Below are 11,464 nucleotides of genomic sequence, written 5' to 3'. Positions count from 1 at the left end.
GCTGAAAAGAGAGCAAAAGGATAAGAAAAAGAATGCAAATTGAGGTACAAATCAGAAGGAAGAGAGTCCAAGGGAGGACAAAGGAAAAGTGCTCTCAATGGAAGCAAGAACGAAAGAGGGAGAGAGAGAAACAGAGAGCCACACAAGTTTTGGTAGGTGCAGATCAGAAGGAAGAGAGTCCAAGGGAGGACAAAGGAAAAGTGAAGATCGAGGAGATCAATGCAGTCACACATGATAGTGACAATGACGTTCTCTTCATGTCTAGTTTATTTGCAGAGTTGCTTACCACTTCAGATGATGCATATTCCCAGGATTGGATTTTGGATTCTGGTGCTTCATTTCATGTTACTCCCCATAGGGAATGGTTCTCCACTTATGACAGTGGAAAGACAAGTTGTGTGCATCTTGGAAATGACTATGCATGTGACATAGTGGGAGTAGGTGACATAAAATTTTCTTTTGCAAATGGGTCTGCATTTACTTTGAAACATGTGAGACATGTGCCTAAGTTGACCAAGAGTCTTATTTCAGTGGGTCAGCTAGATGATGCTGGTTTTCACACCACTTTTGGCTTTCAGAGTTGGAAAATCCAGAAGAGTCTCTATGATCTTAAGCAAGCACCTAGAGAATGGTATCAGAAGTTTGATGCTTTCATTCGGTCCCAGGGTTTTAGAAGGAGTAAAATTGATCACTACCTCTACACTAAAAAGGCTAAGGATAATAGCCTGATAATCCTGGCACTATATGTGGATGATATGCTATTGGCTAGCAAGAATACTTATGAGCTAGATGCATTAAAGGCCAAGTTGCATGAGGCCTTTGATATGAAGGATTTGGGACTTGCAGGTCATATTCTTGGTATGCGTATCACGTGTGATCGGAGTAGGAAACTCCTTTGGCTTTCACAAAAAGAGTATGTTACAAAAGTATTGCAGCGTTTCAATGTGGAGGGGGGGAAGGCAGTGAGTACTCCATTGCCTCCATATGTGAAACTGAGTCACACAAATAGTCCCAAATCAGATGAGGAGAGGGCCATGATGGCCAAGGTTCCCTATGCATCAGCAGTTGGGAGTCTTATGTATGCTATGATAGCTACTAGACCAGACATTGCATTTGCAGTGGGAGTTGTTAGCTGGTATATGGCTAATCCAGGAAAGAGGCATTTGGAGGCAGTTAAGTGCATCATGAGGTACATGAAGGGTACCAAGGAGATGTGCATCTACTTTGGTAGAGGAGACATGCGTGTACTTGGGTACACAGATTCAGACTATGCAGGGCATGTGGATAGGAGATCCACTTCTAGTTATGTGTTCACCTTTGCAGGTGGTGCAGTGTCATGGATGTCTTGCGCACAGAAGTGCGTTGCTTTGTCTACCACAGAGGCTGAGTATGTTGCAGCCACAGAGGGTTGCCAGGAGGCTATATGGCTTGATCGGCTAGTGGGAGATTTGGGGATTCATACAGGTGTACCAACATTGCATAGTGATTCCATGAGTGCTATTTCAGCTAGCACGGAATCTTGTCTTTCATGCAAAGACCAAACACATTGAGGTCAGGTACCATTTCATCAGGGACGTACTTGAGGACAAGCACATAGAGCTTGTCAAGGTTCATACAGATGATAACCCTGCAGATATGCTGACAAAGAGTCTGCCTAGTCAGCGGTTTGAGTATTGTCGTGTATTGATGGGCATTGGATAGTATGCTCACTGGTTGTTCTCCCTTAAAGGCACATTGTCCTTTAAGTGGGAGGTTGTGGGGGTTAAAGGTCACTGTGCCTTTACCCTGGTTATGTACAATACTCAAACACATATATAAATGAATGAAAAAGAAGATTAGGGTGTTCTGCACCCACCAAAACTTGTGTGGCTCTCTGTTTCTCTCTCTCGCTCTTCCGTTCTTGCTTCCGTTGAGAGCACTCTCATATTGTACATAACTGGGATAAAGGCACAGTGACCTTTAACCCCCACAGGGAGAGGCAGATTTGTTCCTTATGTGATCTACAATAGATTGAGTCAGAGAAGCATTTCATCTTCAGGTGCCCAGTGTACTATGAGATTCGAGGCCGCTACTATCGTCTCTTTAGAGATAGCTTCGGATGGCTCTCCCACTTCCTTTCTTATCCAGATCAGAGCTGCTTAGCCACCTTCATTCATGAGGCAATTAGGCACCCAGAGGGCTTACTCAAGTTACAGGGACAGGGATAGGGCATGCAGCCAAACTCATCTTAGAGCACCAGCATTCTTTCAGCCAAATCACAAAAACCATCTTTCTTCGTGTACTCAACAAGGTAGAGTCACACCCGATAGAGGGAGGACACACAGATCATGCTTGGAGACATCCCTTCCATGTTCAGAGCCAGAGCGCAACTACGCAACCTACAAGAGTTACCATGGCCCTTGTTAGACGTACAACCACAACCAAGAGGCCACGTCGGACCACACCCATAGATAGCCACCAGTGTTCTATCTTTGATCTTATACTACCACAGCCCCACCAGCCACCATTGGGTCCATCAAGACATCCCTTCCAATGACTAATGACCTCCAGCAATTGTTGTATCAAACCAGACTTGACACTGGATTTGATGTGATACGATGATGATACATATGAGGTTGATGTTCTGATTATGTAGTACTGATGCTTTTATGACTATGTACCATTTAGAATCTAGCATGGGTGATGATGCTCGTTTGGTAGCTTCACCCTTTCAGCTTGTTGTACCAGGTTTCTTATAGTCTCATAGACCCATCAACCTTCCAAAGACTTTAATAAACTCTCTCTCTCTCTCTCTCTCTCTCTCTCTCTCTCTCTCTCTCTCTCTCTCTCTCTCTAGATGACAACTTCACCCTCCTACAACAAGAGCATCGAAGGGAAGGCATGGTACAAGTAATGGCAACAAGAGAAGCACAGAAATGGGTAGCATACAGGGATGGTAGAGTGATCATCCGAGACAGAGGAGACAAGAAAGAGAAGGAAGAGGGAGAATTATGATGGTGTCGAGCCCATGGGATGAGTACACACACTGGGCAGAAATAGCAGTATGTAATTGTAATGGCACATTACGGTCTGATCCGGGAGGCTTCCTGGAAACATACACTGATAGGGACATGATCTTTTACACTGAGACACAGGAGAACCCAGAGAGAGGGCTGCCCACAGTGATAGGATAAACATGCGAGCCAACTCATAAGAGGGAGCTGAGGAGAGATAGTGGAGTGCAAAGCTCTAGGGGGGTAGCTATCCTCTTCAAACCACACCTGAGGCCATTCATATCTATGGTACGGCGAGAGGAGCATGCATGACACCTGGATACGAGTTCATCTCCCGGATGCCCAGTCTGTCTTTATGGCGATATGCTACTTTCCTCCAGACATGTCTTCCTATGCACGAGAGGTCACCGCAAAGGGACACAGCCCATATGAGACGATGATCCATGATGACATCACAAAGTTCTCTAGACAAGGAAACACCCTCCTGCTAGGAGACTCTTAGCAGTGATACAGAGGCTCGAGGGCAACGAGCACTAGGACAAGCACGTTTCCGGAGGCAGCATTCTACCTTAGACCACATATTCACTTTGAGAGCTATCATTGAGGAGGCGAGATTCAGACACCAAAAAGTCTACACATGCTTTACACGGTCCCACGTTCCCGCATGGTCAAGCAACTACACAAAATGCAGATTCCAGAGACGCTAATTTGGGGGTGGTGAGCTTATATGAGTCAATCGGAAGCAAAGTGCATGCCCCAGGCAGTCTATTGGACAGGGTTGAGAGCATGATTGGAGGCGAGGGTTCATCACTCTTGGGTGACCTCATGATACAGATGTTATACGCTGATGACATGGTCCTCATATCATCCTCAGTGGAAGGGTTGCAGAGACATATGGAGGCACTAGAGGTGTTTTGCTGACAAAGAGATTTGACAATCAACCTTGGGAAGACCGGTCTTTGACACCTCACATTCAGTGACTCGTCGACTCAGTTTCACCTATAGTGAGACGAGCCAGTGGAGATATTACAATCCTACACATATTTGTGAGCAGTCTTCATAGGACCCCTCTTCACGATGACACATATGCAGCTCAGGCACGACTCACACGAGGACAAGGTGCTTTGGCCTGACTAGAGAGACAGTGCTTCCAAGCACACTTTCAGGACCCACAAACAAAGAGCTGGCTCTTCGACACACTAGTGCGACCAACAACCATTATGCACAACCATTCTGATGTGACTTACATAAGATCGAGTGGAGGAAATTTGAGCAACTACAGCTGACTATGGGGTCCAAGATGATTCAGAGTAAGCCCTTAGTTCCACATGAGATAGTACAAGCAGGGTTCACCAACCACATGACTCCCCTACAAATTGATGCCATCTTTCAAACAATGACTTCATCCACAGAGTCTGGGACTTGCCTCGATGGAGATTACCGAGGCTGGCCTTGGAGTCATCTAGACAACTAGCACAAAGTGGAGCAGACACATGGTATGCATGGATATCCACATGGTTTACCAGGCATGGTATCCAGATGGACAAGCTCCGCCCTTTTCGGTACAGCATAGACGCACCCCCTGAATCGATCCTGTGAGATGAGATCAATCATATCATATGGCTAGATCTCCTTCAGCTTCGTACGTCTCAGACTTGGGGGGGAGACCAAGAGCTCCCCACCAAGTCCCAATTCTACCGCGACCACTTCCTGAGAGTATCGAAGGAGGGATTCATCATCAGACCCCAGTATCTAAAGGACAGAGGAGTCTTGCATGCACTGAGGTTGCATGCACTGAGGATTGCCATTGGACAGATCTGTATTTCATCTCATCAGTTGAGGATCGAGATGGGGTGAAACAGACATACCCAGGGAGCAGCGGCTATGTATGCTTTGCACACTAGGAGTGACTGAGACAAAGGAGCATTTCGTATAAGTTAACCAGGCCTATTATGAGATCAAGGGACGATACCATTGCATCTACCAAGAGGGGAACGGCTTCGGTCCACTCTCACGATTGATCCACTTCCAAGATCAGGTTTGCATTGGCCTATATTTACTTGAGATGTGCCAACACAAGGAGATCCTACTACGACAGATCAGAGAGTAGTAAGAGGCGATCAAGCCACAGGATAGAGAGGCTGATAGAGCACAACGTCACGTCACAGACTTCTATGCATTTGAGTTAGCCCCAAGACACATCGGGATGGGAGGTGGAGGAGATAGTTGACATGCGGGTGGCCCGTATTACTGAGAGAGGGATGCAAAGACCACCTGCAACAACACGGAGAGTGACCAGAGCACACTCTCTTGAGGTCCATCCTATCACAGCTTTCCTCAGAGGAGAGTGCCCGAGGTGAGGGGTTACTCTAAACATAGCCAACGGGTTCAAAGATCGAGGAGACCATGTCCCCCTCCGCCACCACAGCATGGCACAACCCGACAGATGCAGATTTGAGACATTTTCATCGCTCACAGGCGAGCTACCATGGTGTCGGGCTTTGGCTTCTAAGCCTAAGTCTCAAATCTTAGCATGTTACATCTCTCAGATAGTTGCTAGTTGCTAGGATCCGAGTTATGTTGGGATATCTCAAGGTGTATGCCTCAGGCACACCTTATGTTTCTATGTGTGAGTGCTAGAGGCACAGTTAGGTGCCCACAAGCACAGTTAGGTGGTGGAAAAGCCACATAGGATGATTGAGTGAATCTAGGAGCAGATTGACGAGATGATTGAGGAGCTTTGAGGTCATCAGTGATGTCAGTGACCTTGTATGAGGTGCCTACTTAAGGACCTCTTTCTTCTTCATTCTGTGAGCAAGTATTCTGATTTTGTGTAAACTCTACTCTTTCCTTTCAGTGTTCCAACATGGTATCAGAGCCATTTGATCCTCCTTGAGCCCATTTCTGCCACATCATCATCATCTTCTTCTTCTTCTTCTTCACCATCTCTCCCTCTTCTCCCAAAATCTTGCTTGAGCTTGTTCTCCTTCAATCCTCAACCATTTCCCACGTCCTTTCTGCTGGAGATCCCTCTGGTTGGGGCGAACTTTGGGCTGGAAGGAATTGACGAAATTCGCGCGCTGCTCGTCGCCATTGCAGAAAAGTCGTCGAAATCCTCTACTGCAAGTTCTCTGCACCTGCTCTGTCTTTTCCTAATTCCTTCCAGGGCAAGCTTCTCCATACCTAGAGCTACCTTGTGCTGAAATCTGAGCAGCAATGGCTGCATATTGAAGGAGAAAACAGAGAAAAACCAGTCGACTTTATTTATGAAGGTGAAGGCGACCTGACGCATATTTTCGCCTCTTCTTCCCAGAGGATCTACTGTGGTATACCAGCTTTCTTTTGCCTCAGAAAGCCCTCTTTCTTTTGCTTTGAAGAGTGTGATATGAGCCCTCCAAGTTCAGCTCTCTAGTTTTGACAATTTTGACATACTTTTGAAAATGATGCTACATAAAATGCTACTCTAGCATTTCTGGTCTTTTGAAGTTCTTAATAACTTCACTACAAGTGTTGCTTCAGCTTTGTTTTGACTTGCTAGACTTGGATGTGATTGGAAAGTGCTTATTTCATTCACTCCTATGAAGCATGCAAAAGTAGCATCATTGTTTGAAAACTAGTCACTACTATTTGCTACATCAAGTGGCTATACTTTGGAAGTATTTCAGTTCTTTTTGCCTTGTAAGAGAGATAGACACTGCCCAATATCTGGGTTAGACCCTCTCATGGCTACTTTATATAATCTTGAGAAGTTCAATGGAAAGGGGTTCCATACATGGCAAATGAAGGTAAAATTTGCATTAATGCGGGAGAACTTATGGGGACTTGTCAAACCTACTCCTACCGCTTCTTCTACGGCCTCAAATGCTGGGGAATCTTCAGCTCCGACACGACCGGCAAGGGATCCAGCAAGAGAAGAAAAAGCATATGGTATAATTGCTTTAGCTTTGGGTGATGATTACATACATCATATATCTGACTTGGAGTCTCCATCGGAAGCATGGCAGAAGCTAGATTTGATTTTTGGTGCAAGCTCTCATATTTCTAAACTATCACTTAAAATCTCTTTCTTTGAATTAAAGATGGCAAGTGATACTACTTTAGCTGCCCATGTCAACTATATGCGGAGTCTTATGACTCAGTTAGCTTCTATCAACTCTCCTATCACCCCTGATGATGCTATGGCAGTACTACTTAAGAGTATGCCTGAAAGCTTTGATCACATTGTAAGCACTTTGAAGAATCTTCCCAATCCAAACCTTGAAGGCATTATCTCAGCTCTCCAAGAAGAAGAAAGACACATGGAGTTAAGGAAAGGCAATGACACTGCTTATGTTATGAAATTCCAGAAGGGCAAGTATTCTCCTTGCAATCACTATGGAAAGACAAATCACCTTTCAAAGGACTGCTTCAAAGTTAATCCATGTAAGCACTGTGGCAAAAACAACCATAGTGAGAAGTTCTGCAGAGACAAAGCAAAGACAGAAAATGCAAATCTACTTACAGTGAATTTGCCTCCACAAGATGAGGCATCCCATGAAGATTATGCATTTTAAATCATCTCTATGTATGCTCCAGATCACTCTTTTTATGTCAAGGTACTCAGCCTGGATAGTCCTCCAAAATGAATGAAAATAAATTATTGTGTGTTGTGTTTTGTGTGTTTTGTAAACACCTCTGGTCACCTTATGATGTAGGCCATGTGTATGTTTGTTCCATGGTACCTCCTACAGACATTGTGTGCATGTACATGTAGGAGAGATAACCATTGGAAGGTCTGTTTGTATCCCTTTCTGTTTACCTTACACCCAAGGAAACCCTTGCTAGCATGAGAACCTAGCCATAGATTTATCCTTGACCACCATGAGATGGCATGAGAAACTATGAGACTAGATGTATCCTTGACATAGCTTGAGGCATTCCCTTGAGGGGGGGTTTGTTGGGATATCTCAAGGTGTATGCCTCAGGCACACCTTATGTTTCTATGTGTGAGTGCTAGAGGCACAATTAGGTGCCCACAAGCACAGTTAGGTGGTGGAAAAGCCACATAGGATGATTGAGTGAATCTAGGAGCAGATTGAGGAGATGATTGAGGAGCTTTGAGGTCATCAGTGATGTCAGTGACCTTGTATGAGGTGCCTACTTAAGGACCTCTTTCTTCTTCATTCTGTGAGCAAGTATTCTGATTTTGTGTAAACTCTACTCTTTCCTTTCAGTGTTCCAACAAGTTATATATCTGATTTTGCTCCATCTATTGAGCTCTGGAGAGTTACCAGGTTATTAGGTTATCAGCCTATCAGCTTATCAATTTGGTAGTCTTAGCACCCAACAAGGGCCTTAGTTTGCCCTTTGCTCTAGTCCACTAAGGCTTGAATGAGATCATACACTTGGTGTACTTTATACCTTGTCCCATAGGCCCGCGAGGTCTTCCATGGACGTTAATACTTCTCTCTCTCTCTCTCTCTCTCTCTCTCTCTCTCCATCTGGAGGCCTTAGGGATATTCTACACACAGAGAGACCTGATAGTCAACCTTGGGAAAACCAAGGTTATGATCTTTGACACCTTACGTGTAGTACTTCCCTGACATAGCTTCACTTACCGAGGTGAGCCAATGGAGATAGTACAATCCTACTTATACCTAGGGGCAGTATTCATAGGCCCAATTTTCACGTGACCCATGTATCCAGAGCACGACTCACACGAGGGCATGGTGCCTTGGCCTGACTAGAGAGGCAGTGCTTCGAGGATCCACCAACAAAGGGCTACTTTTCGACACCCTAGTGAGACACACTACCATATGGGGGAGATTTGAGCGGCTACAGGTGACACTGAGGTCTAGGATGATTCGGAGTAAGCCCTCAATTACTCATCACATAGTACAGGAAAAGTTCGCCATGACCCCTCTCCAAGTTGATAACATTTTTCAAACTGTTTCATTCCTCCACAAAGTTTGGGCCCTACCCCACTAGAGATAACTGAGCTTGGCACTAGAGTCATCTAGGCAACTAGGAGAGAGTGGGGTTGATATAGTAAGATATGCATGCATATCCGCATGGTTTGCCAGTCATGGTATCCAGATGGACCAGCTTCCCCCCTTTCAGTATAAAATAGATGCACCGCCCGAGTCGATCCCACAAGATATTATACGGTTCGATCTCCTCCAGCTCCATACATCTCGGACTTTGGGGGGGACCAAGAGTTCCCCACAAAGATCCAGTTCTATTGTAATCACTTCTAAGAGTATCGAAGGATGGGCTCATCATCATACCCCAACACCTCGAGGACAGAGTCTCACATGCACTAAGGATCGTTATTGGGCAAATGCAAGTCCCATCAGCTGAGGATTGAGGCAGGTAGAGTTGCAAGGATACCCAAAGAGCAGCGGACATGCACGTTATACACATTGAGGGAGGTCGAGACAGAGGAGCATTTTCTAAGCACCTATCCAACCCACTGTGAGATATAGGGACGATACCAGTGTCTCTTCCAAGAGGGGCATGGCTTTGGTCCACTCTCATGACTGATCCACTTCCATGACCAAGTCTGCATTGGGCTTTATCTAATTGAGATGTGACGACACAAAGAGACTATTAAGATAGATCAAAGAGCAACAAGAGGTGACAGTGCCACTGGTTATTGAGGGAAACCGAGCATAGAGGCATGTTACGGTTTTCTATGCATTTGAGTCAACTCCAAGACATTGAGGTGGAGGAGAAGCTAGCTGAAATAAGGGCAATATGGATCAATAGAGAGCCGAAACGATACTATCGAGCGAGGGATGCAGAGACCACACACGACACGAAGAGTGGCTAGAGCAAATAGGATCGAGATCATGCCTATCTCAACTCTCCTAAGAGGGGACTGCCAAAGACAAGGCATCACTCCTGACATAGCTCATCAGATCCAGAGATTAAGGAGACCATGGCCGCCGCCATAGCGCGAGAGAGCTCAAAAGACGCAGATCCAAGATATCCTCACATCCCACCAAAAAGCCACTATGGTGCCGGGTTTCAGCTTCTAAGTCCCCGCTTTCACTTTGTATTTGAGTTTTGTTTAAGCTCTTTAGATTAGTATAGCAATCAACAAGGGCCCCAGAATGCCCTTTGCTACAGCCCCTCGAGGATTGATTGAGTTATTTTCGCTTGATGTACTTTGTTCCATAGGCCCACGAGGCCTCCCAAGGACCTCTCTCTCTCTCTCTCTCTCTCTCTCTCTCTCTCTCTCTCTCTAACAAAGGAGTCCCCCATGCATTGAGGATTGCCATTGGTTAAATGTGGGTTTCGTACTATCAATTGAGGATCGAAGCAGGGAGAGCAACAGGTATACCTCCCAAGGACCTCTCTCTCTCTCTCTCTCTCTCTCTCTAACAGAGGAGTCCCCCATGCATTGAGGATTGCCATTGGTCAAATGTGGGTTTCGTACTATCAATTGAGGATCGAAGCAGGGAGAGCAACAGGTATACCTAGAGAGCAATGGATCTACACGCTATGTACGTTGGGGGCGGTTGAGACAACGGAGCATTTTATTTGTGTTTGCCCAACCTACTACAAGATCCGGGGGCATTACCACTGTCTCTACCTGGAGGGAAGTGGCTTCGTCCCTCTATCACGACTAATCCATTTCCATGACTAAGTCTGTATCGCGCTCTATCTCATGGAGATGCGTCAGCACAGGGAGACACTACTGCAATAGATCAAAGACCAACAGGAGACGGCCAGACAACCACAAGGAGCAAAGGATGACCAGGCACAACGACGTGTCACAGACTTCTACACATTTGAGTCAGCCCCTAGTCAAAGTGGAGTGGAGGAGGAGCTAGCCGACATGAGAGAAGTCTGGATTAGCCCAACACGGTACCACTGAGAGAGGGACGCTGAGACCACATGCGCAACAGAGTGTCCCCACAGTACTCTATTGAGGTCCGACCCATCACATCTTTCCTCAAGGGAAACAAACAAAGAGGAGGGGTCACTCTGGACATAGCTCAGAGAGTTCAGAGAGCGAGGAGACCGCATCCCCCACAACAACACGAGACAGCTCAACAGACACATACGAGATATCTTCACAACCCACCAGAGAACCATTACTGAACCAAGCTTTTGATTCTATTTCTTAGTCCCAAGGCCGAGACTGACTTGTTTTTCAGTTTGTACCAGATATTGGATAGATTGATTGGGTCCACTATGCAGTTGCAATTGGCTATGACTATTTCTATTCACTATGATTTTGTTAGCGTAGATTAGTACTCAGCAAAGGCCCTAGCGCGCCCTTTGCTTCAGCCCACTGAGGCTTGTATGAGTTCGCTTTTCTGTGTACTTTGTCCCATAGGCCCACGAGGCCTCCCGTGGACGTTAATACATCTCTCTCTCTCTCTCTCTCTCTCTCTCTCTCTCTCTCTCTCTCTCATTTTGGAAATAAGAAGGCCTTAGGAACCTTGGTATGTGGCCCAAACCCCCTTGTGGTATATGTGGTT

The sequence above is a fragment of the Dipteris shenzhenensis genome, chromosome 15 (assembly GCF_047967505.1).
Source record: "Dipteris shenzhenensis isolate YYH24624 ecotype China chromosome 15, Dip_SZ_1.0, whole genome shotgun sequence".
NCBI lineage: Eukaryota > Viridiplantae > Streptophyta > Polypodiopsida > Gleicheniales > Dipteridaceae > Dipteris > Dipteris shenzhenensis.
This window is presented reverse-complemented; position numbering follows the sequence as displayed.